The sequence below is a fragment of the Macaca nemestrina genome, chromosome 8, assembly GCF_043159975.1.
Source record: "Macaca nemestrina isolate mMacNem1 chromosome 8, mMacNem.hap1, whole genome shotgun sequence".
Lineage (NCBI taxonomy): Eukaryota > Metazoa > Chordata > Mammalia > Primates > Cercopithecidae > Macaca > Macaca nemestrina.
This window is the reverse complement of record NC_092132.1, coordinates 24,562,260-24,586,895: the sequence shown is the minus strand read 5'-3', so window position 1 is coordinate 24,586,895 and position 24,636 is coordinate 24,562,260. Positions and strand designations below refer to the sequence as shown.

The window sequence follows — 24,636 nt, the reverse complement described above, 5'->3', positions numbered from 1 at the left end:
GAGATTACAGGCATGAGCCACCGCGCCCAGCCAGAAGAGCGGGTTTCTAGGGGAAAATGTTAAGTTCGGGCTTGTCATGTTGAGTTTGAAGTCTCTGGCACATTGAGCAGTACTATCCATGAGGCGGCTCAAAGAATTTTGAAACTCCAGGGAAAATATGGAGTTAAATTTTTGTCATAACATACTTGTCTAAAACTCAAAGAAAAGGAATAAGAACAGGATGAAACAGGAAAATAGTCAATCTGGTCTAGCTTGTCTTCTTTGTGTTTTGAGGGGAGAAGGGAGATGCTTACTTTATATGGGATTTTTCCCTCTCTCTCTTTCTCATATAGTTGGGACTTACTGAAAAAAAACTCATTGCAGGCTTTGAATCCCAGCGACACTTATTCCGCAACATGCTAACCACATCCTGGTGATCCCAGCTTCAGAGAGGAGAACATGGAGACTTGAGTTCACTGTTGCGGTGAAGTCCTGCTCTGGCCCCAGGCAGGAGAAGTCAAGATCAAAGCTCACAATGCAAATATTGTTCTGATTAAAACCAAACTTTCTGCTTTTGATGTGGGCCAACCTCCATTGCTGGTAGGAACAAGGGAGGAGTATAGCAAAAAGACACTGGCAGTAAGTATAAAACCGGGATGCACTCAATTTAAAAGACAGAGAGAGAAAGAAAAAAAGAGAGTGATGAGGATGGGGGTAGACAAAGAAAGGAAGAACAAAAGAAAGAAGGAAGGAAGGAAGGAAGGAAGGAAGGAAGGAAGGAAGGAAGGAAGGAAGGGAGGGAGGGAGGGAGGGAGGGAGGGAGGGAAAGAAGCTGACATCAGCCCATGCCTAGGGAGGGAAGGAAGGAGGGAGGAAGGGAGGGAGGGAAGGAGGGAAGGAGGGGAGGAAGGGAGGAAGGGAGGGAAGGAGGAAGGAACAAAAGAAGGAAGGAAGGAAGGAAGGAAGGAAGGAAGGAACAGAAAGAAGCTGACATCAGCCCATGCCTAGGGAGTGGTGCAGAGGACCATGTAACAGGGTAAAGCACAGTATAAGTGCCACTCTTTTGTCAAGGGCCCAATTCTTTCCCTCTCTCTCTCTCTTTTTTTTTTTTTTTTTTTTTTTTTGGGGACGGAGTTTCGCTCTTATTGCCCAGGCTGGAGTGCAATGGCGTGATCTCAGCTCACCGCAACCTCCGCCTCCCAGGTTCAAGTGATTCTCCTGCCTGTCTCCTGAGTAGCTGGGATTACAGGTATAAGCTACCACACCCAGCTAATTTTTGTATTTTTAGTACAGACAGGGTTTCTTCATGTTGGTCAGGTCGGTCTCGAACTCCTGACCTCAGGTGATCCACCCGCCTCGGCCTCCCAAAGTGCTGGGATTACAGGCGTGAGCCACCGCGCCCAGCCTCTCTCTTTTTTTTATTATACTTTAAGTTCTAGGGTACATGTACACAATGTGCAGGTTTTTTACATATGTATACACTGCCATGGTGGTTTGCTGCACCCATTAACTGTAAACTAGTTCAACCATTGTGAAAGATTGAGGCGATTCCTCAGGGATCTAGAACTAGAGATTCCATCTGACCCAGCCATCTCATTACTGGGTATATACCCAAAGGATTATAAATCATGCTGCTATAAAGACACATGCACACGTATGTTTATCAAGGGCCCAATTCTATGGAGGAAACAGCAGAGCTCCTCAGATTACCAGTCCTCCATTCTAGTCTCACTGTGCTGTGAACTGCCTGTGGGTCTTAGGGATATCTCCCGACACCTCTTTCAGGTCAGTTTCCTTGACTGACACATAAGCACTGGGGGCTCTCTGTGGCTTCTTTCAGCTGTCTAACATTTACATTCCATGGCTGCTTCCGGATGTTCTCTTATTCTGGGGTACCATCTGCATTATTTTTTGGGGAGAAGGATGCCTGATCTCCTACAGAGTAACGAGACACAAGGAGGGTGTCTGAACCATTTCTACAGACTCCAAGAGGTTCTAACCAGCCCAGGTCACTTCTACTTTTGAAACCTGTGGACACGTTTTGATGTTATAAAATGCCAAAGCAGGATTCCCAAAACTCTCACATATTTTTAAATGCTTGTATTTTGCAAATAGCCCTTATTTACAACCAAAATAAAACTTCATTTGGGAGCAATGTCAAGAGTCTTAATGTGAGGCCTTTTATGAATATGAGGCCTCCTGCTAAATGGCCCACCTGCTTCCCCCACATAAGCCTGGTCATATCAGTACCCCCAGGAGCTTGGCACATGGTTGTCACATGGTGAATAATGAAAAAGTACTTCCTAAATGAGTAAGTGCACACATGGATGAATAAACAATCTACATGTCCTTGGGCTCTGCATACTTCATTAGGAAAATAATAAGGTGGCAACAGGGCTCTCTAAGAAGCATGCAGATTAAAGTTCCCCTCTATGGTTGGCCAGAACCCAAGAAATCACCTAACAAATAGATCTAAGGAACAGCAATGAGGGCTTTTAATTAGAAGTAGGAATTCACATTCTAGTTTTAGTAGTAAGCATCTAATACCAATCTTTCACTAGGATACATTTCTACCACTCAGATTCAGAATGGGGAAGGACAGAAACCATAGACTGGGTCCTTTGAAAGAATTCCTACTATGGTTTCATCTGCTGTTGTGTGCTTCATATATGTTTTTGCAAGGATTAGGAGGAAATAGTTGGTTAAACAAATCCTTACCCCATGGATACATAGGGGCCTCAAAAGACTGACAAACATGTTGAACTTGGAAAAATCCCAAGACCATGCATCACAATCTTGACACTACAAGTATCTGTTCCCCACCCAACTGAGCAGATGTTATTGCTCTCAAAGCTTCATTTTTCAGCCAATGCCTCCTGCTAGATTTACCCACCGAGGATTTCTGATTGATAGCTACAGAGGGGAGAGCCACCTTGAAGTTACAATTTTTAAAAATTAGCTGCTAGATTTTGGGTATGAACATCTCAAAATGATAGGTCCCTTTCTCCCAATTTGCCACGGATATGTCCCAAACAGTCTGTGCAAGTCTATGCTTCAGATTCACAGCCCTTAGAAAGAGGAAAACATAACGACATCTACCTTCCTCACTGGATTCATGAAGAGGATTAATGAGTTAATAAGCATTAAGTACTTTGCAAGCCACAGGTGACTGGAAAACATTATTAGGACCACATTTTTCCTACCAAAGCAGTTCAAGCTTTGAACAGAAGGTTAAATCCCAGGAGAAATGTCTACTTCTAATACGGGAAACTGGATGCCTACTGTCAGGTAATAGGATGCCTGTTAAAATGCCCTGGGTTATCCAGTCACTAGTGACAGGGACAGATTTAGACAATATGAGGGCAAGAGTATCCCCCAAAGCACTATTGAAAGTAACTGAAGTAATAAGCAATTCCAATTAACAGTGGCATCTGCAGCAGCAGCAGAAACACTTTGGTTAGACTGATGTTTCTCTGAACTCGCTCCCTTTCTCAAGTCTGAAAACCTTTGCTGTTTTGCAAACTACAGCTCTGTTAACAATGTCTGGTCATTTACTTCTGCCACATCCAAACTTTGTGTGCGCACAAACATGACCTAGTTGAACTGCAATAATTGTATTATTTGATACAACCCAGGTGGGTTCCAAGGCTCTTGTTAGCAGGGAAAACACAAAGTCATTAAGTTCACTTCAGGCTTAGATATGTCTCTTTCCTGTTCCCAGGAACATTTCTTCCTGACTCTATATTTACTCACGCAGTACAAATAATGTGAAATGGCTAAGCAGCTAAAAACTTACAGAAAGATCTCTACTACGCCACAAAATGATATTCTATTTATTTCGCAACCCAGGGCGCCTAAAACTCTAAAACAACTTTAGTCACCAAAAAAGGTGGAAACTTTGGATGCATTTAAGAAGACAATGACCTCTAAATCAGGAATCTTGACCTCTAATTTCATCAATGCTCTGGCATTTCTGCAAACTTTTCATTTTCAGAACAAAAGGATTCGTCTAGTAGGACAATGAGGAGTAGATTTTAGGATGAGAATGGAGGTAGGGAAAACACAAAGCTATTGTAGGACTTCAGGAAAGATATAATATGACTGAAAGAAATTAGTGGTGGTGGGAATTCAAACACGGATTGATTTCCGAAGTGCATCAGGCTTTTTGCTAGCAGCTGAGTCTTCACTGCCATCAAGAGTCCCTGTCTCTGTGAACACCCAACACACATATAAATAACCTTGACATATATTAACTGCTACAACTGTAGCATGAATAAAATGTCTCAGAATCACAAGTGGAGAAGCAATTGATTGAGACTGGAATAGTCTAAAATAACTTAAAAAAATGACATATTGAATAGGATTTCACCCGCATCAGAAGGAGGGGAATAGCTTTCTTGGCAGCATGATGCATGCATCTGTTTGGCAGGCTCAATGCCTGGTGAGTAATTTATTCATTTATCCACTCCATCATTCATTTGTTCATTTATTCATTTATTTATCAGGCCTCTGCAGTATGTTACGCTCCACGTGGGGCCCTGGATATATTATATTGAGTAAAGGCCAGTAGGCACAGAGGAAAAAGTATTGGATGTCAGGCTATGAAGTTTCAGTCGTATCCTGATAGTCATAGGATCTAATCAAGGATTTTCGAGCAGGCAAATGACATGATTACCACCTCTATTAAGTAAAATAGCTCTGGCCAAAAATAAAATGTAAGGCTGGGCGTGATGGCTCATGCCTGTAATCCCAGCACTTTGGGAGGCCGAGGTGGGCGGATCACAAGGTCAGGAGCTTGAGATCATCCTGGTCAACACGGTGAAACCCTGTCTCTGCTAAAAATATAAACATTAGCTGAGTGTGGTGGTGTGCACTTGTAGTCCCAGCCACTCGGGAGGCTAAGGCAAGAGAATCGCTTGAACCTGGGAGGCGGAGGCTGCAGTGAGCCCAGATTGTGCCACTGCATTCCAGCCTGGCGACAGAGTGAGACTCTGTCTCAAAATAAAATGAAATAAAATAAAATAAAATTTTAAAGTGGAGAGTTAGAAAAGCTGATGACTGAGAGCCCAACTATAGAAGACATTGCTGTAATCTAGAAACAGGGTAAGATCTGGCTAGGACAAGGGAAGAGGTCATAAAAAGAGGACTAAACATTTGCAAGCTGTGGGTAAAATGAACTCTGAGAGATAGGAAGGGACGGAGCCGAAGTGTTAGTTTTCTGGCTTGTGTTAATAGATAAAGCATGAGGCTGTTACCTAGAAGGGAGTTTGACAGGAGAGTGAAAGATGATAGTTTTGGTTTGAGGTGTGTTACATCTGAGAGATTTCTGGGTTGTCCATGTAGGAACATCCAGTGGACATGCCTGTAGTTCAGGATAGAGGCAAGGGCTAGAGAAAGGGATGTGAGGGTTGTCTGCAAAAAACAACATAATATATCCACATAGGGCTCTGGATATATTACATTGAGTAAAGACCAGTGGGGGCCAATGAAAAAGTGGCGGATGTGTTGCAAAAAAGTAACAGTGGATGACACCTTATTAAAAGCCTATTGAAGACATACGAGGAATGATGATCTAGTTAAAACAAAAAAAAGAAAAGAAAAGAAAAAAATAAAGATCTGTGTCAGAGCAGAAGAACCAGGAAAGAATGCTATTGTGATGCCAACAAGGCAAGAAAGAATTTCCAGAAAGAGGGCTGGTATGCAGCAGGAAGTGCTGAAAACACAACCCCTTCTACATTTCTTTTCACCCCACCACCAAATTGGATTGCCCCATTTGCAGACATATCCTTGAATATCTCCTCTTAAGCTACGCTTTAATATGTATCTGTGACTATGGCATATATAATAGCTAAATATGAAACTCCATTAACATCAAGGTTTTCTGACTCCACTTTGGTGAGTCATTCAACGTAATCGGGAGTTAGAAATGAGCAACAGATGTGTCACATTCTTTGAGCAGTGCTCAAAGAAACCCAAAATGGTCAACGTGTAAACTTTTCTAAAATATGTTTTCCTGACATTATGGATGATAATGAGGTTTTTGAAATTATAAGTCAAAGTCATTTACTTTATAGCATTTCCAGAAAAATCTGAATTGCAGAAATGCCATGTTTCCAAGAAACAGTAATGATTTCAACTCTGTTTTCCCTCTTATATCTTACTCTTTGGATAACCAGTAGCAAATTTCTGGAAGGGGAAGGGTGCAAAACCAAATCAAACTGGCACCACAGATGATCAACTGACATCTTCATAGCAGTTTAGTTCATGTTTAAAATTGAAGAATAAAGCACCATACCTGTTAAGTATCTCTTAATAAGTGGTACTTCTTAAAGTAATGAGTTATCAGGGTAGATAATTTCCCTTTTTGTAAAAGTAACATACAATATTTTAAGTTCACCTTTTGTTTTAATTTTATTTAAAATAAATGTGGTCAGACAGAAAAATATTAAGAGCAAACTCATTACAACTCAGGCCCAATTTGACGTTGAGTAATTAAGCCAAACGCCTTCTTGTCCTGTGCTATGCCCCATGATCATCTAATCCCTGGTTTCCTTTGAGTGAAGCGAAAGTTCTTTGCTCAAATTAGATCCATAGAGAATGAGACTCCAAAAGAGGTCGGTGGACCTGTAGGCAATCGGGAATGTCTGCTGAATCAGTGATTCTTCACTTTAAAAGTAGTAAGTGGTGGGGAGCAAAGAGATAATGTCTAGAGTTGATCATCAAGGAAATGTAGCATAAGCATATTATTAAAGTCAGGGTGGTAACCACTAAAAGAGCTAAATATGGAAACTGTTAAAAGTGGTTTCCTCTGGGAAGTAAGCTAGGCATTGAGGAGGCTGGGGAGGGCTGAAGCAGACACTGTGCTTTGCATTATAAGACATCCTGTACTTTGCCATTTTTTTTTTAACCAAAGATATTTTTCACTTGGATAATACATGAAAATGGCGAGAAAAAGAACCATGAAAACTATTAAGTGTTATTACTATATATTCACTTACTTTGGCTTATGTAATAGATATTTGAATTTAGACTCACAATGTCACAAAAAGACTAACTTCTGTCTTACAAATAAAAAGACTGAGACTCAGACAAGTTAAGTGAGTGACCCAAGGCCATGGAACATACAGTCAAAGCAAGAGCCCAGCATTCCTACTAGGTCTGTGTATTATACGTGTGTGGCCAGCCTACCTCTTTTTATGAATTTCACAAAACAGAGAATGGACTCATTCTTATTCAGGAATTTTCAGATGATTCTACAGGTCCTCCTGGAAAATTATATCACAGCTCAACCTCAGTAGACATTAGAAATGTCTAATGTTAAAGAGAAGAACAAGGAAAGTCCTAGGAGCTGGGGCATGGAGTTGGAATTTCTAACAAAAAGTCTGTCTCTAGCATGGGAGAGATCATATCATTCCATATGGCAGCCACTACTGACATACAGCCAGATGTATTAGTTTGCTAGGGCGGTCATAATAAATGATCACAAGCCAAGTGGCTTAAACAATGGAATTTTACTGTCTCATTATTCTGGAGACAAGAAGTCCAAAATCACGGTGTGAGCAGGATTGGTTCCCTCTAAGGAGCTGTGAGAGAAGGAACTGTCCTGGGCCTCTCTCCATGGCTTGCTGGTAGACCATCTTCTTGCTGTGTGTCTTTACATGGTCTTCCCTCCATGCATGCCTGTGTGTTCAAATTTCCCCTTTTTATAAGAATACCAGTGATACTGGACTAGGGGCTCATCCTACTCCAATATAACCTCATTTTAGCTAATTATATTTGCAACAATCCTATTTTCAAATGCAGTCACCTTTTGAGATACTGGGGATTAAGATTTCAGTATATGAATTTTGAGGAGACACAGTTCAACCCACGAGACCAGGAAACAACAAAATCCTTGAAGCCTTCCCCTGAAACATTTAGAGTGTGTTTTTTAAAAAAGTTTTTTAAAAGTTAAAATCAATTGAAATACAACATTTATTGGTTAGAGATTTACTGCACATTTACCTATTTTTAAAAACTCTATTAAATAAAATGGAGAAAGAAACCACAACATTATCTCCTAGAATGTAATAATAATTTAAATTATGGATAAATATGTATACATACATACCTACACATATATATATGTAAAATGTTATACTAAACATAACAAATGTTATATAACAGAGTTACCATTCAATAATGTAAAAGCATTCACCTAACAGTACATGAAAAAGTTCAACCCTCAAGTGGATATGTCACGTTTTAAGAGGTCTTGTCAATTATAACTGAACCACTAAATGAAATCTGAGCACCTCAAACTGGGAAAACTCACATGAAAATTTAAAATCCAATTTACTTTCCCATTTGACCATGATATTTACCTTTTGCTTTTCACTCAGAAAGAAAAACAAGGATAACAAGTTTCTCTTTGATTTCCAGTCAACTCTTCATGCACTGGTCTTTATACTAAGAACGTATATCTTCACAGGAAGTTTAAGAGAGAAAAAGTGTCTCTTAACAAGTGTGTCTAATCAATAGTTCCTCTACAATATGCAATTGTATACTAACCTAAAAAGCTTCTGCAAATATGTTTAACTTGGCTTAACTATTCTGGTTAACTTTGAACACAAGTTCTGCTAGCAATCTAACAGAATAGCAAGTATTTCTCATGGAAGTAAATTATATAAATTATATATCACTGATATTTTCCAAATACACCTACTTCTCACTCTTAAGTTGGTTGGTTTTCACTAACTCATTTCACCTACTCACTCACTTTTACTGAATCATTCAACAATCATGGGAATATCTCAATCTAAATGTGGGTTGCTTTTTTAAAATTTATAATACTGCTGCTTGGACTTGGAATGCATTGTTTAAAATGAAAGTAATATTACACATGTAGAATACACATTGAATATTGTATTGAATACACATGTGCATTCAATAAATGCATATTTAATCATGAGATGAAAGAAAATAATGTCAATACCCCTAAACAAAACCTAAAAATATATGAAATGTTTTCTTATGGAAGAAACCTTTCTCCTTATTTTTCATCTTTTTTCAAATTCTCCCTTCTCCTCCTCCAACTTGCCCTGATAGAGTCTTGGCTTTCCCCTGAAAATACCACTTTGTAAACCCTTTTAGTCCTTTCCAATTCTAGAAACTGCTTCTTCAGTCTCTGTCCAACTTCAAGGGCAAAGAAGAACAATCAGTAAACTCTGTTCCCTACCTACTACCCCTTCCAGATTCAGTTGGTCCTTCCTAACTGTATGTTCTGCATACAAAGATTCAATCAACTGCAGGTGAAAATATTCAAAATAGGTAAAACAAACATTTTTTACCAATAAAATTATTTTTTAAAAATGCAAGTAAATAACAATACAGTATAACAACAAGTTACATAGCATTTAGATTATATTAGGTACTATAAGTCATCTAGAAATGATTTAAAGTATATGGGAAAATGTGTGTAGGTTATATGCAAATACTCCAGGTTTTTTTTGTTTTTGTTTTTTTTTTTTTTGGACAGAGTCTTGCTCTGTTGCCCAGGTTGGAGTGCAATGGCATGATTAGTGCTCACTGCAACCTCCACCTCCTGGGTTCAAGCAATTCTCCTGCCTCAGCCTCCCAAGTAGTGGGGATTACAGGCACCCACCATCACGCCCAGCTAATTTTTGTACTTTTAGTAGAGACTGGTTTCACCATGTTGGCCAGGCTGGTTTTGAACTCCTGATCTCAAATGATCCACCTGCCTCGGCCTCCCAAAGTGCTGGGATTACAGGTGTGAGGCACTGCGCCCAGCCTGCACCATTTTTATTAAAGGGATTTGAGTATCCAATGATTATGGTATCCAAGGGAGTCCTGGAACCAATCCACCTCAGATACAGAGGGATGACTGTACTGGATCTCCTATAATATCTCAATAAATTGCATTTCATAAGCTACTCCATGATGTGGCAGGTCATAACCATGAGCCACTTCTCAGAAAGTGTGCTCAGAGTCCTGGCTGAGTGGGCATCTAGCCACATGGCCTGATTTCCTGGACACAGCTGTCTGGACAAAGGAGAGACACCTGACCCAAGCCACACTAGTCAGATCATTTGGAATTGGAATATTCTTGGTGTGGAATGCTGTGGAAAAATGATGCTAAAAATGGCAATAACAGCTTTTTCTTTCCAAGATGGTGGATTGGAGGCATTGTAAGCATGCCTCTTCCACTTGAAAAGACAAAATAGTGTATTGAGATTCATGCTGTCAACAGTTTTCCAAGAAGCAACACAGGAATTTAAAAGAAAAACAGAAAGAAACCACAGACTCTTGGAAAGAAGCAGTGGGCAGCAGCCTACACTGTGAACCAGGAGAAAAACTGAGTCTGCAGAGTTTAAGGAGGAGAGAGACTGCCTCCGTGACACAACCCCACACTGGGGAGTCCAGGCCAAGGGGAAGGCCTCAACCCTACTAAGTGCTGGAGCTGATTTAGTGAGTGCTGGGGAATATATGAGAAGGAGTGGCATCAAGACTCCAGCAGGGATGGAGGGAAACCATTCTTGATTCCACCTCACAGGGAACCTTGCAGAAGTCTGCCAGCTAATTCAGGCAATGGTCACAGGTTTAGAGAAACCCCCAGCTGAGATTCATGATATAATCTTGAGTAGGAACGAACCCCTATGACCAGAACCACTGAGAGAGCAGGAAGTGTGCTACAGCCATGGGCACAGAAGTTGGGCATTTCTGTTTCCTGGGTGAACCAGGAGGGGTATGGCCTGAAAGCCATGATTTCTGTCTCAGTCAAGAAGGGTTATGGCCCAGGGCAGTTTTGGGTTCTGAGTACAGGCTGCCCGGAACCTAGCTAGCTGCTGCTAGCAGAACACTGTGGGTGTCGGACCTCCCTTGCCAAATGCGTGGGAGCTGAGTGCAGCTTACTGCCACCTGCTATTCCCCACGCTCCACGTAGATCATTTGGTACAGTGGAGGCAGCTTTGCTCCTCACTGGAACACTACTGCAGCAGCCAGAGAACTGCCCTCTGATCCCCATTGGGGCTGCTGCTTGAGCCCACACATGAGAAGCCAGTGCATGGACTTGCCTGACCTGGCCCCCATGTGGCTTTGCCCCTCCACCCACCCTGCTAGTGAAACACAATTAACAGGGAATTTTGGGTTCTCCATGACCCTGCCCACTGCCTGAGACCCCAGAGTACCTACTCTGGGAAACACAAGGCAAGCACAAATCCCACTGTTACTACCACAGCTGGCGCTCTTTTGCAAGCACCACCTGCTGGCTGGAAGCCAGCCATCCCAGCCCCTTACAACATCTGCAGGCACAATAACACGGCACTCAGGAAGGAAAAACTTGCACAACCTCAGCTATTGCCATTTCCTGCATTATGCTGGCTAACCAGGAGGTCTTCAGTCTGTCCATGTGCCCAGTACATTACTACTACAGCTGGCACTTGAGAAATTTGAGAAAGCCAATACACTAAGGCTATTTATAACTAAGGAAATCTCACACAATCTACGTGACTTCCCTCCTACTCCCATCAGAGTTGACGCAGTACCTGCTGCTGGGAGACTAGAGGACAGGTTACACCACTGAACTGTCTGCAGATATTCCCCAGCAACATTCTGGGGTGCAGAAACCCCACTGGGTGGCTAGACTAAGAGGAGCAGAGGGATTTCCAGTAGTCTGACTCTCAGGGATTGCTACTCCTAGGGAAGAGGGCATGCACCACATTAAGGGAGCACCCTGTGAGGCAAAAGAAATCAGGCTTCAGGCTTTGCATCCCTGCACTTTCTACTTAAGGGAAGTCTGTTTCAGCAGAGGTACAGGTGCAGTGCTGGGTTCAGTGAGAAAAGTCTGGAGCTCTAGCCCAATGGTCAGGCAGCCCTGGTGCTCATGAAGGGTCTTAGAGAAGGGACTTCTCCCCCTTTCCCACCACTGCAGACACAGCTGGGGCTTTTACCACAGGAGTTCAGCATGGGTACATCTGTAGACAGCCTTTCTGGAACACTTCAGGGTGACTGCATCTGCAGGAGGAGTACCCTCCAGGTTCAGGCTTGCATGAGAGATAGAGTCACAATCCCTCCCTACATAAAACATCAGCATTCCTACAGATGAAAAGAGGTACTGGTCTGATCTGAATAGCCAGAATACCAGGTCAAGAGTGTGACTGGAAGGATTGCTTTCCTGCTGGCTTGGAATGGAGGCTGTGGTGGCTCCTTCCATTCCCCCGAAATACTTCAGCGCGTTTCACTGAAAGCTTCCCCACCTACCTCTGTCGAGTCTGTGACCTTGGCACACTATTAGGGTAATATGTTTGTCCACCCACTTTAGCCATAGCCAGATTTTACCCATAGCCATCTCCCACTCGCCTGAAGCCTAAACTGTTCAACCCAATGAAGAAAGTACGAAGGAAAAAAAACATTTTTTAAATGCATACCACTGGGGAATAAGATAAGCTTCATGAGACTTCTGCCATTCCAGCCTAACAGGAGATGGTGAACTTGCTCACATACCTAACACATCACTATTACAACCAGCATCTGAGAAAGCCATTACACAAGGATTCTCTATAAACAAGAAACTCATACAGAGTATTCACCATGGAAAACACCCAGAGCTGAAGCTAGGTGACAATAACCTAGAAACATTAAAGTCACATCCTCAAGAGAAAAAAATTTTTTACAAAAGTTGAATCAAAAATAAATTTTAAAATAATTAGATGAAATAGTCAACCTAAAAAAGAAAAAATGAGAAAAATAATTCAGGCAATATGCAAAGAATACCCCCAGAAGAGTACACTAATTCTACAGCAGTGGATCTAAACCCAAATGCAATCTTTGAAATACCAGATAAAAAATTCAAAAGGTTGATTATTAAGTCACTAATGGAGATACAGGAGAAAGGTAAAAAAACAGCATAAGCAAATTTCAAAAACAACTCAGGATACGAATGAAAAGTTTTCTAAAGAAATACATATTTTAAAGAAAGACCATCAGAATTATTGGAAATGAAAGACATATTTAGGGAACTATAAAATGAAGAAGAAAGCTTTAACAATAGACTAGATCAAGTAGAAGAATTTCAGAGGCTGAGGACAAGGCTTTTGAATTAACCAAATCAGACAAAAATGACCAAAAAAAATTAAAAGAAAGGAATAAAGTCTCTAAGAAATATGGGATTATGTAAAATGGCCAAACCTATGAATCATAGGGGTTCCTGAGGAGAAGAAAAAGCAAAAAGTTTGGGAAACCTATTTGAGGGAATGATGAAGGAAAGCTTCCCTTGTCTTGCTAGGGATTTAGACATCCAAATAAAAGATGCTGAAATAATTCCTGGAAGATTAATTGTACAAAGAAAATCATCAAGATATATAGTCATCAGGCTATCTAAACTCAACCTGAAAGAAAGAATTCCAACAGCAGTGAGACAAAAGCATCAGGTAACCTGTAAAGGAAAATCTATCAGACTAACAGGGGACTTCTGAGTAGAAACCTGATGTCTAGAAGGGACTGGGCTCCTATCTTTAGTCTCCTTAAATAGAATAACTGTCAGCCAAGAATTTTGTATCCAGCAAAACTAAATTTTATAAATGAGGAAGAAGTAAAGTCTTTCTTAGGTGAGCAAAGGCTGCGGGAATTTGTCAGTATTAGACCAGCCCTACCAGAAAGGCTAAAAGGAGTTCTAAATCTTGAAACAAAAGGCTGTTACACATTGGAATAGACATTCCTGAAAGTTTAAAATTAACAGGGTTTATAAAACACTAAGACAAGTAAGAAAACAAGTCACTAGGTAACCTTTAAATGATGACTAGAACAGTCATTCACATTCACATCTCCATATTAATGTTGAATGTAAATGGTCTAAATGGTCCAACTAAGATACACAGATTGGAATAACTGATTAAAAATCATAAACCAAATATCTGCTGTCTTCAAGAGATACTGCTAACATGTAAGGATTCTTATAGACCCAAGGTAGGGGGGTGGAAAAAGATATTTCATGCAAATGGAAACCAAAATCAAGCAGTAGTAGCAATTCTATATCAGATAAAACAGATGTTAAAGCAAAAACAGCATAAGGAAAAGACAAAGAAGGTCATTACATAATGACAAAATGATCAATTCAATAAGAAGATATACCAATTCTAGATACATATGCAGCTAACTCTGAAGCTTCCAGATTCATAAAGCAGTTACTATTAGATATATGAAAAGAAATAGTCAGCAGCACAATAATAGTGGGGGACTTCAACACTCCACTGACAGCACTAGACAGATCACTGAGGCAGAAAATCAACAAAGAAACACTGGACTTAAACTGTACTCTAGCTCAAATGGATCTAAAAGACCCTTATAGAACATTCTACCCAAGAACTTCAGAATACACATTCTTTTCATCAGCACACAAAACATTCACCAAGATAGACTATATGACAGGCCACAAAACAAGTCTCAATAAATTTTAAATTATCAAAACAGTATCAAGTATCTTCTCAGAGCACAGCAGAATAAAATTAGAAATCAATTCCAAAAGTAACCTTCAAACCATGCAAATACATAGTGATTAAACAAATCTGCTCCAGAATTATTTTTGTGTTAACAACAAAATAAAGATGAAAATTTAAGAATTTTCTGAAATGAATGATCACAGTGACACAAATTATCAAAACCTCTGGGATATAGCAAAAGCTGTGCTAAGAAGAAAGCTTATAGCACAAAGTGCCTCTATCAGAGAGTTTGAAGGATGAAAAATTGATAATCTAATGTCATCCCTCAAGGAACTAGAAAAAAAAGAACAAACCAAACCCAAAGCTAGCATGTAAAAAGAAATAAAAAGGATCAGAGCAGAATCTAATGAAATTGAAACCAAAAGAAAAAAAAAAGTCAATGAAACAAAAAGCTGGTTCTTTGAAAAGATTAATGAAATTGAAAAGCCACTTGCTAGATTAACCAAGCAGAGAAGAAATTCAAATAAGCTCAATTAGGAGGGAAAATGGAGACATCACAACTGACACTACAGAAATACAGAATATCATTTGAGACTACTATGAACAACTCTATGCACACAGACAAAAAAACCTAGAGAAATTGGATACATTCCTGAAAACATATAACCTCTACCCCTTGCTTGAATCAGGAAGAAATAGACATCCTGAACAGATCAATAAAAAGCAATGAGATTGAATCAGTAATTTTTAAAAAGCTGCCAACAAAAAATAGCCCAAGGCCAGACAGATTCTCAGTCAAATTCTACCAGACATTCAAAGGAGAATTGGTACCAATTATACTGAAACTATTCCAAAGATTGAGAAGGAGAGAATCCTCCCTAACTCATTCTGCAAAGCCAGTATCACCCTGATACCAAAGCCAGGAAAGAATATAACAAAGAGAAAGCTGCAGACCAATGTGTTTGATGAATACAGATACAAAAATCCTGTACAAAATTCTAGCAAACCAAATCCAACAGCACATCAAAAAAGTAATTCACCATAATCAGGTGGGTTTTATCCCAGGGATGGAGGCATGTTTCAACATATGCAAGTCAATAAATGAGATTTATCACAAAAACAGTTAAAAACAAAAGCCTTATGAACATCTCAATTGACACAGAAAAAGCATTCAATAAAATCCAGCATCCTTTTATGATACAAACCATCAAAAAACTAGACCTACAAGGAATATACCTCAAAATAATAAAATCCATATATGACAAACCCATAGCCAACATCATACTGAATGGGAAAAAATTGAAAGCATTGCTCCTAAGAACTGGAACAAGACAAGGATAACCTCTTTCACCACTCCTATTCAACATAGTACTGGAAATCCTAGACAGAACAATCAGGCAAGAGAAAGAAATAAAGGGCATCCAAATTGGAAAAGAGGAAGTCAGATTTTCTGTTTGTCAATGATATAATCTTAAAAACAGAAATCCCTAATAACTCTTCCAAGAGATTCCTAGATCTGATAAATTAATTCAGTAAAGTCTCAGGTTACCAAATCAGTGTATACAAATCAGCAGCACTGCTATACACCAACAACAACCAAGATGAGAATAAAATCAAGAACACAATCCCTTTTACAATAGCAAAAAATAAAATAAAATACTTAGGAATTTACTTAACCAAGGAAGCAAAAGATGTCTACCAGGACAACTGCAAAACACTGCAGAAAGAAATCAGAGATGATACAAACAAATGGAAATACATCTCATGCTCATGGATAGGAAGAATTGGTATCATGAAAATGGACATACGGCCCAAAGCAATCTACAGATTCAATTCAATTTCTATCAAAATGCCAACATCATTTATTAAAGAATTCAAAAAAAATCATCCTCAAATTCCTATGGAACTTAAAAAGAGCCCAAATAGCCAAGGCAATCCTAAGCAAAAAAAAAAAAAAAAAAATCTGGAGGCAACATATTACCTGACTTCAAATTATACTACTGACAAAAGACTAATATCCAGAATCTACAAGGAACTCAAACAAATCATCAAGAAAAAATCCAAATAATCCCATTGAAAGTTGGGCAAATATCATGAATACTTGAAGCCATGAATTTCTCAAAAGAAGATATACAAATTCCAACAAACATGAAAAAATGCTCAACATCATCAGGGAAATGCAAATTAAAATTACAATGAGATACTACCTTACCCCAATCAGAATAAACATAATTAATTTTTTTTTTAAACCCACACAATAGATGGTGGTGTGGATGTTCTGAAAATGGAACATTTATACACTGCTGGTGGGAATGTAAATTAGTACACCTCTATGGAAAACAGTATGGAGATTTCTCAAAGTAGATCTACCATTGGATCCAGCAATCCCACTACTGAGTATTTACCCAAAGGAAAACATTAACTATATTAAAATGACACCTGCATGGGTATGTTTATCACAGCGTGATTCACAATTGCAAAGATATAGAAATGACTGAATGCTCATCAACCAAGGAGTGGGTACCACTCATATATATATGAGTACTAAAGAAGCACACAAGTACACACACACACACCATGGAATACTACTCAACCATAAAAAAGAACAAAATAATGTCATTTACAGCAACTTGGATGAAACTAGAGGCCATTATTCTAAGTGAAGTAACTCAGGAATTGAAAACTAAATATGTTCTCATAAGTGAAGGCTAAGCTATGGGTACATAAATGCATACAGAGAGGTATAATGGATATTGGAGACTCAAAAAAGGGGAGGGTGGGTGACGGTAAGTGATGCAAACCTATCTATTGGGTACAATGTACACTAGTTGTGTGATGGGTGCACTAAAATCCCAGACTTCACCACTGTAAAATTCATCCATATAACAAAAATCTACTTGTACCCCTAAAGCTTTTAAATCTTTTTTAATGGCAATGGCAGAAGAAATACATTCATAGTCATTCATTCATTCATTCATTCTTCTCCAAATATAAACTAATTGCTTGCTGCTAGCCAAGTACTGTGGCAAATCCCATATCTTACAGTGTTTTTAGATGGTAAGTGGAATGATTTAGCTAAAGTATAGTGTTAACCTAGGAAATTGGAAAATTGGGTTGAAGCTAAAATTGTAGCAAGTTTTGATGGTATTTCAAAGGTTTGGGATTTTATTTTATAAAAAGGTAGCTGGTTGTACAGAATGTTGTACACTAGCTGATTCACATAAGAAGTCCTCTGCTTCTCCATTATTTCCCTTTCAAGACTTATACTTTTAATGGAATCAACATTCACTGAAATATAATTTCAACCTTTTTTGTTACTAAGATTGAAGTGTCTATTATATTATGATTCTCCCTGACTCTAATTCAAGGCAAACTCTATCGAAAGAAGAGAAAAGAAGGTGGCCTCTCTATAGGTCTGTGTGTTGGTGCTTTGTTAATACATTTCTATCTTTGGAATCTACTCTAGGGTTCCATACTAAGAGGTGCTCAATCTGTGCACACCTAAAATGAATAAGAAACATGTATCATGAGCTTGGAGATGCAACTGGGATGGAATGAGCTAAAAAAAAAAAAACAAAAACAAAACCATTCAGGATTTCTGAAGGAATACCTTGCTGGGTGTGGAGAGTAAGTCTGTGAAATGTGCCTTATCTGGCATAATGAGAGGGCAGGGGAAAGAGAGGTGGAAGGAGAACAAAATACTTTCAAAGAACAACATTGCGTCCTAAGAAGAGAGTGATTTAACAGTATGCAACACATCTGTGCTTTGCCCAAAGGCACAGTGATTAAGAAATACTGTTATCGCCTTCAAATGCAAGTTTTCTGAAACATTAAATACGATAACCTCCTGGTGGATTTTTCCACGGCAGTTGCAGTAACTACTTCTAATCAAGCTGCTAAAGAGATAAAGCAAGTTGAGATCTAAGAAAGAGGACACAGGTTGCCCGCGAAGAAACGCTGTTCCCAAATGTGATCTATCAGGATACAGTCTATTAAGTGTTTCACTCAAGGAAGCAGCTCCGCTAAAAATATTTTTTTCTTCCATCCAGTGTCCTGGGTTTCTGAGAACCGGAATTATGAAGATTTGGGTGGTTGGGGTCTAAGGAGTTGTGTAACTGCCGATCAGCCTATTAAACTTAAAACTCTACATTGTTCTAACTAGTCAAATACAGGTTTTCCTAAGGTGATTTTAAAAATCCTATTTATTTAATACAAGATTCTAGAGCACATTAACAATTCAAGAATTAATCTGAATTTTAATATTGCTGCCAGAACACCCCAAAATTATTAAGAGTTTTTGAAATATTCATATATTTGTTATTCGAAGCATATGAAAGAACTTTTATAAGTGTGACTAGCTCACAGTGTCTTTCTCAATGATAAAATATGCCTCAGCTTATTTTTTAACATAGGTCAAGCGTGATAAAATTTTTTTATAGTGTAGAAGGAAAAAAAATCCTGCAATTGGTTTAGTTATGACAATAATAGGGTGAGATCAGAAAATGAGGCTTTCTTTCCATATGGCTCCCTTCCCCTTCATAAACAAACTGAAGGAATGGGCAGAGATGGCAAATTCAGTATTAAGAAGGTAAGCTTCACTACCAGTCAGCGAGAAACTGGAGAGACTTTGAGAAGTTCTTTAGACCATACAATATTCTGAAGGATGACGCAACCCAGTAACTTGGAATGGAATACTGAATTTTTTTTTTTTTTTTTTTTTTGAGATGGAGTCTTACTCTGTCGCCCAGGCTGGAGTGGAGTGGCACGATCTCATCTCACTGCAAGCTCCACCTCCCAGGTTCACGCCATTCTCCTGCCTCAGCCTCCTGAGAAGCTGGGTCTACAGGTACATGCGGCCATGCCTGGCTATTTTTGTTTTTCTGTGTTTTTAGTAGAGACGGGGTTTCACCATGTTAGCCAGGATGGTCTCGATCTCCTGACCTTGTAATCCGCCCGCCTCGGCCTTCCAAAGTGCTGGGATTACAGGCGTGAACCACCACGCTTAGCTAGAATACTGAAATTTTTTAAAGTATATTTCCCTCTCTAAACTTCCCGCACCAGTATTCCCAGCTCCCATCAGCTCAAGTTAATTTATGACAGCGTTAAAATTTCTCAGACCTTCACATACAAAACTCAGAAGGTAAGCCCCTTCCTTCACTTCTTTCAAATGACTAACTAGAGGGACTTCTGTAAAGTCTGCGTTACTTAGAGAAAACTATTCAATATATAAGTAGTATATGTACTATTATATATATATACACACACACACTCAAGTATATAAAAATATGTACTACGATGTACAAGGTAAATATATAAAGAGGGGCTGTTATTAATGATAATCTTGTTGATTAGTTTTACAACAGCATCAAGAGACCAATTCTTTGATTTTCACTTGGTAAGTGCTTTAGGTTACGCTGGTAATATTAGTTTTTATTAGTAATTCAGTCAGTACTGATTGAAGATTTACTGCCATCTTATTCCTTACCCCTTTGCCCCATTTCTTAGTTGCTGCTCCAAGCTCTGGTTCCTCTAAAATTGGTGAGAGGAGACAGGGCTTCAGAGAAGGAACCACACCTTCCACCAGCTGTTCTTCAGTCTTCTGAGAAGGACCACGGCCATACCTTCTGAAGAGCTTCTTGGTTTACCATTATCTTTACAAACCATTTTAAAACCCTCTACTTTCTGGTTAGTCTATCTCTAGTGACTCCTGGTTTGCTGCAAACCAGAGTCTCAGACTGGTTGAAAGGCTATAATTTTGAAAGTCACGTAAATAAGGTTGCCAGATTTAGCAAAGAAAAATGCAGTTGAATTTAACTTTCAGATGAATGACAAATATTTTTCATCATAAGTATGTCCCAGGCAATATTTGTGAAATACTTATACATTTAACATTTATTTGTATCAAATAACTTTTTTATTCAGCAATGATACGTGTAAAGATTTTAGGAAACCTGTTAATTAGTGCAGTTGCATAGGTATCAGATTTTGACTCTTTTAGAAAGTGGAGAAGTTACTCTCTGGTAACTGTACTCATAGCAAGGCTGGCATGCATGAGAGCAAAATTTAGTGGTGCTGTATGTACCAGGGGACCTGGTCCCACCTATTTAATAAATACAAATAAATCTGAACAACCTTCGCCATTGCTCAGCATTCTCTGTCCTGACCACACACCTAGAGGTGATCAAGAATTTATCTGAACACTTAGTAAAGACAGGTGGTGTCATTAGATATTTGACAAAGAGAAAAAATATCTAGAATGCTAGAATTTAGTTACTATTTACTCATTTCATACACTCCCTATTAACTTCTAATGAAATTTATTCTAAATCCTCCTACAGTGGATGTTAGTTTCCTAGGCCTGCTATAATGAAGTATCACCAACTGGATGGCTTAGACAACAGGAGGTCATTGTCTCACAGTTCTGAAGGTTAAAAGTCCAAGATCCAGGTATCAGCAAGGTTGGTTCCTTCCGAAGTCTGTGAGGGAGACTCTCTTCTGTGCCCTGCTCCTAGTTTCTGGTGTTTGCTGGCAATCCTTGGTGTTCCTCGGCTTGTAGATGCATCGTCCCCATCCCTGCCTTCATGTTCATATGGCCCCTCCCTGTGTGCATGAATGTTTCCAAATTTCCCCCTTTTTATAAAGCCCCAGTCTTACTGGATTACCACCCCCGCTAATGACCTCACTTTAACTTGATGATATAGTTTGAATCTGTGTCACCGCCCAAATCTCATGTCAATTTGTAATCCCCGAGGTTAGACTAGGGTCCTGGTGGGAAGTGATTAGATCTTGGGGGTAGATTTCCCCCTTGCTGTTCTTACGATAGTGAGTGAGTTTTCAAGAGGTTGTTTCAAAGTGTGCAGCACCTCCCCCTGAGCTCTCTCTCTCTCCTGCCACCACGGTAAGACATGCCTGCTTCCCCTCCTCCTTCTGCCATAATTGTGAGTTTCCCAAGGCCTCCACAGCCAGGATTCCTGTACAGCCTGCAGAATCATGAGCCAATTAAACCTCTTTTCTTTATAAAGAAATACCAGTTTCAGGTATTTGTTTATAGCAGTGCGAGAATGGACTAACACACTTGATTACTTCTATAAAGACCCTATCTCCAAATAAGATCACGTGTGCGGTACTGGCAGTTAGGACTTCAACCTATGAATTTTGGGGTGATACAGTTAATCAAAAAAATAGGGATTAAAAATGCAAAAGTAGAAAGCCTGGAGAGGAGAGCCAGAAATCAACAACACAGGTCTGGAATTTAAAACTGAAAGAAAGTCCATTTGAAGAGGGAGGTTCCCAGTGCCTGGGACGTGCTCCTGAGAGTCTAACTATTATGACCTGGTGGGAAAGGGCTGATGAGGAGACTTATATGAAAGCTGCTTTGCAGGGAAAGCATGCTGTTTTCACACAGCATGAAAATAGGCAGGGGCAGACAGGAATGAATTATTTTGCATCCACTTTTGGCCCTGGCTCTGCAAGAGAGCATTCCTTCCCGTTCCTAAGTCTCATGATTCTTCCCTCAGTCTATGTGTATGGCATTTAGTATTTGAACATTCATGTGGCAAAGCTGTCATATAGTGTTATGTATGTTTTATATGTATGCTCTTTCTGTACAGCTTTAAAAGAAAAAGTTTCAACCTTCCCAAAGTATATTTTGTGTGCATGTCTTACATTATATGCACACAAATACTAATCTATAAAGAGGTATACATTTTTTCAAAATACAGTAGCTGAGAATGGAATTTTACAAACCATTTTCTAAGATTCCTTCTTTAAAAAGTTTCTTTCAGATAGCTCTCCCAGGCCTACGGCCATTTTCAAGGGATATACGATTTAATTCAGCATTTGGAATAGCTGTAGAAACTTATATTTATTTTTTCCCTGATAAATACAGATTGATAAACACACCATACAAAAACATGGTCTCCTGTCATTTCATATCTGAGGCAAAGATAAATTTGCAGAGAATACATTTTCTAACAAAATGAGAAATACTGATCCTGTGACACGTTAAGATTTTAAATAAAGCGTACCTGTATAAAAATTGTAAAGTGTTTATAATATTTGAAAAGCAGTAAATCCATTTCTAACGTTTATTTTTCTACTTTAGAAGTAAGGACCGGGATAGTTTTTTGGCTTTGTTATTCAGGGGTTGATATTCAATCAGGGGTTGATATAACAAAAGCCCATGGCCTGGCAACATTTTCGAGTAGTTGTTGACCCAAACTAATGCACATTATTTTACAGCCAGTAAATATCATTAACCAAAGCAACTCGTTTTTCTTTTCTTTTTTTTTCTTTTTTTTTTTTTGTCCTAATCCTTCTATGTGAAGGCCATGGCTAATGACAAAAAGACAATTGCCAATGGGTTAATTTTGCTCAGTTCACTGAAGTTTTAAGATGGATAAGACCTGATCTCTTAGGAGCATACATTCAAGTGGAGGAAGACAAACAGTTCGTAATAAGAGTCAACACATGCTGACCTCTGTGCGCCAGATACTGTACTAAGTTCTGTATTAACTCTTAATTGTCACCTCAGCACTATAAGGAAAGCATTATTGCTATTCTTATGTTATCAATGAGAAAACTGAGGCCAGGCAGATGCAGTGATTGCACAAGGTCACAAAGCTGGTCTGTACACCTTTACTCCACACCTAGCTTTTATCATCACTCTGTGGCTCAATAGTTTTCTTGTCATACCAGAATAGTACTATTAAAAGAGAGGTGTGCTAAAAATGTCTTATGTTTGCTACAAAGCACAAATAAAGAGAAATAAATCCGTAAGAGGTGAAAATCTCTTCTATATGGCAACAAGATGCCCAGGTTAACACAGGCCCCACCATATCTGATTATCTTACACTCCGCAAGTTTCGCTGCCCTACAGTTAATGACCAGCCTTGACTGTAGATTAGAATCACCTGGGGAACTTTTAAACCTTCTAAGGCCCCAAACTATTAAAATCAGGACCTCTTGGGGAAGGATCCAATCATGAGGGTTTTGAAAGCTTCCCAAGTGTCCATAATATGTGGCGAAGTTTGAGAACCAGAGCTGTAGGCTGTACACCAATGCCTCTCAAATGGGGACTTTCTGCCCTCCAGAAAACACTTGTCAATGTCTGAAGACACTTTTGTTTAATACAACTAGAAAAAGATAATGCTACTTGCACCTAGTGAGTAGAGGCTAGAGATGCTGCTAAACATCCTATAATACAAAGGACAGCCTCCACAATAAAGAACTATCTGATCCAAAATGTCACTGTCTCCGAAGTTGAGAAACCTTGATGTACACAGTACTCCTGTTTAGTTCAATGAATCTAACTTGTACATAATGTACTCACAGGAACTGTGCAATCGGCAATCGGCTGGATTTCACAAACACTCTGCTAGCCATGCATTCCAAGAAGTTTTTAAAAATCTGGTATAGGTGGCCCAAAATATTGTCTTGCAAGTCTTCCTAAGGATAATGTATTCAATCTTGGTCATGTCTGAACCAGCTTTTTATAAAAGATTTGAGATGAAAATGTGTCTAGGGCTGCGTGCAATACACCTTCCACCATGATTTCCTCTGAACTCTTTTAGAATAAGGAATGTGATTATGATGAAGCCTAACGTTAGCATGTTATGTCTCCTCTGCATTCAACTCCACAGGCCGAAGCTTGCTTACAGAAAATACCTTCAGTTCTCTCCCTGAGGGCATCTTTTTGTTGGGAGTGCACACAGCCCTCATGGAGATGCTGGCCAGGGAGTTAATGTCCCAGAAGCAACCCCTAACGCAAAGATGGTTGGAGAGTTGGTAAATCCACTTTACCGGCTTTCTCACTCACTTTCAGTTGGGACATGCTGAGCTCTAGAGGGACTGAGCAACTAACAGTAGGGCCGTTATTGGTTCATTCCCTTCACTGTCTCATGTCTGCACTTTACTACCAGTGTTTCCTAGAATTACATCCCAAATAACTTCTTGCACTTAGATCCTCATTTCAGATTCTGTCTCTTGGGGTACACAAACATGGAACAAATCCCAAAATAGATGAAATTATCAGATATGCATAGCACACTCAAAAATGAAGTAGAGAAAAACGAACTTGGAGACATCTGAGTCAATACTGGTACAAAAAATTCTTCAAAAAACTATTATTAATATGCTCAGACAGACAAGCAAAGATAATGTGTCTACAAAACAACAAGAGGATGCTATATAAAAAAGGAACAATGAAAGAACAAGAAAATGG

General features: G+C 39.3%; 1 protein-coding gene and 1 long non-coding RNA gene across 3 annotated transcripts in view; both read right to left on the bottom strand.

Annotated features, from left to right (window-relative positions):
* The window catches only part of LOC105468517 (syntrophin beta 1), a 275,913-nt gene that overhangs the window by 238,471 nt on the left and 12,806 nt on the right, over positions 1 to 24,636 (bottom strand). The window lies entirely within an intron of this gene.
* The window catches only part of LOC139355762 (uncharacterized), a 77,145-nt gene that overhangs the window by 47,389 nt on the left and 5,120 nt on the right, over positions 1 to 24,636 (bottom strand). The window lies entirely within an intron of this gene.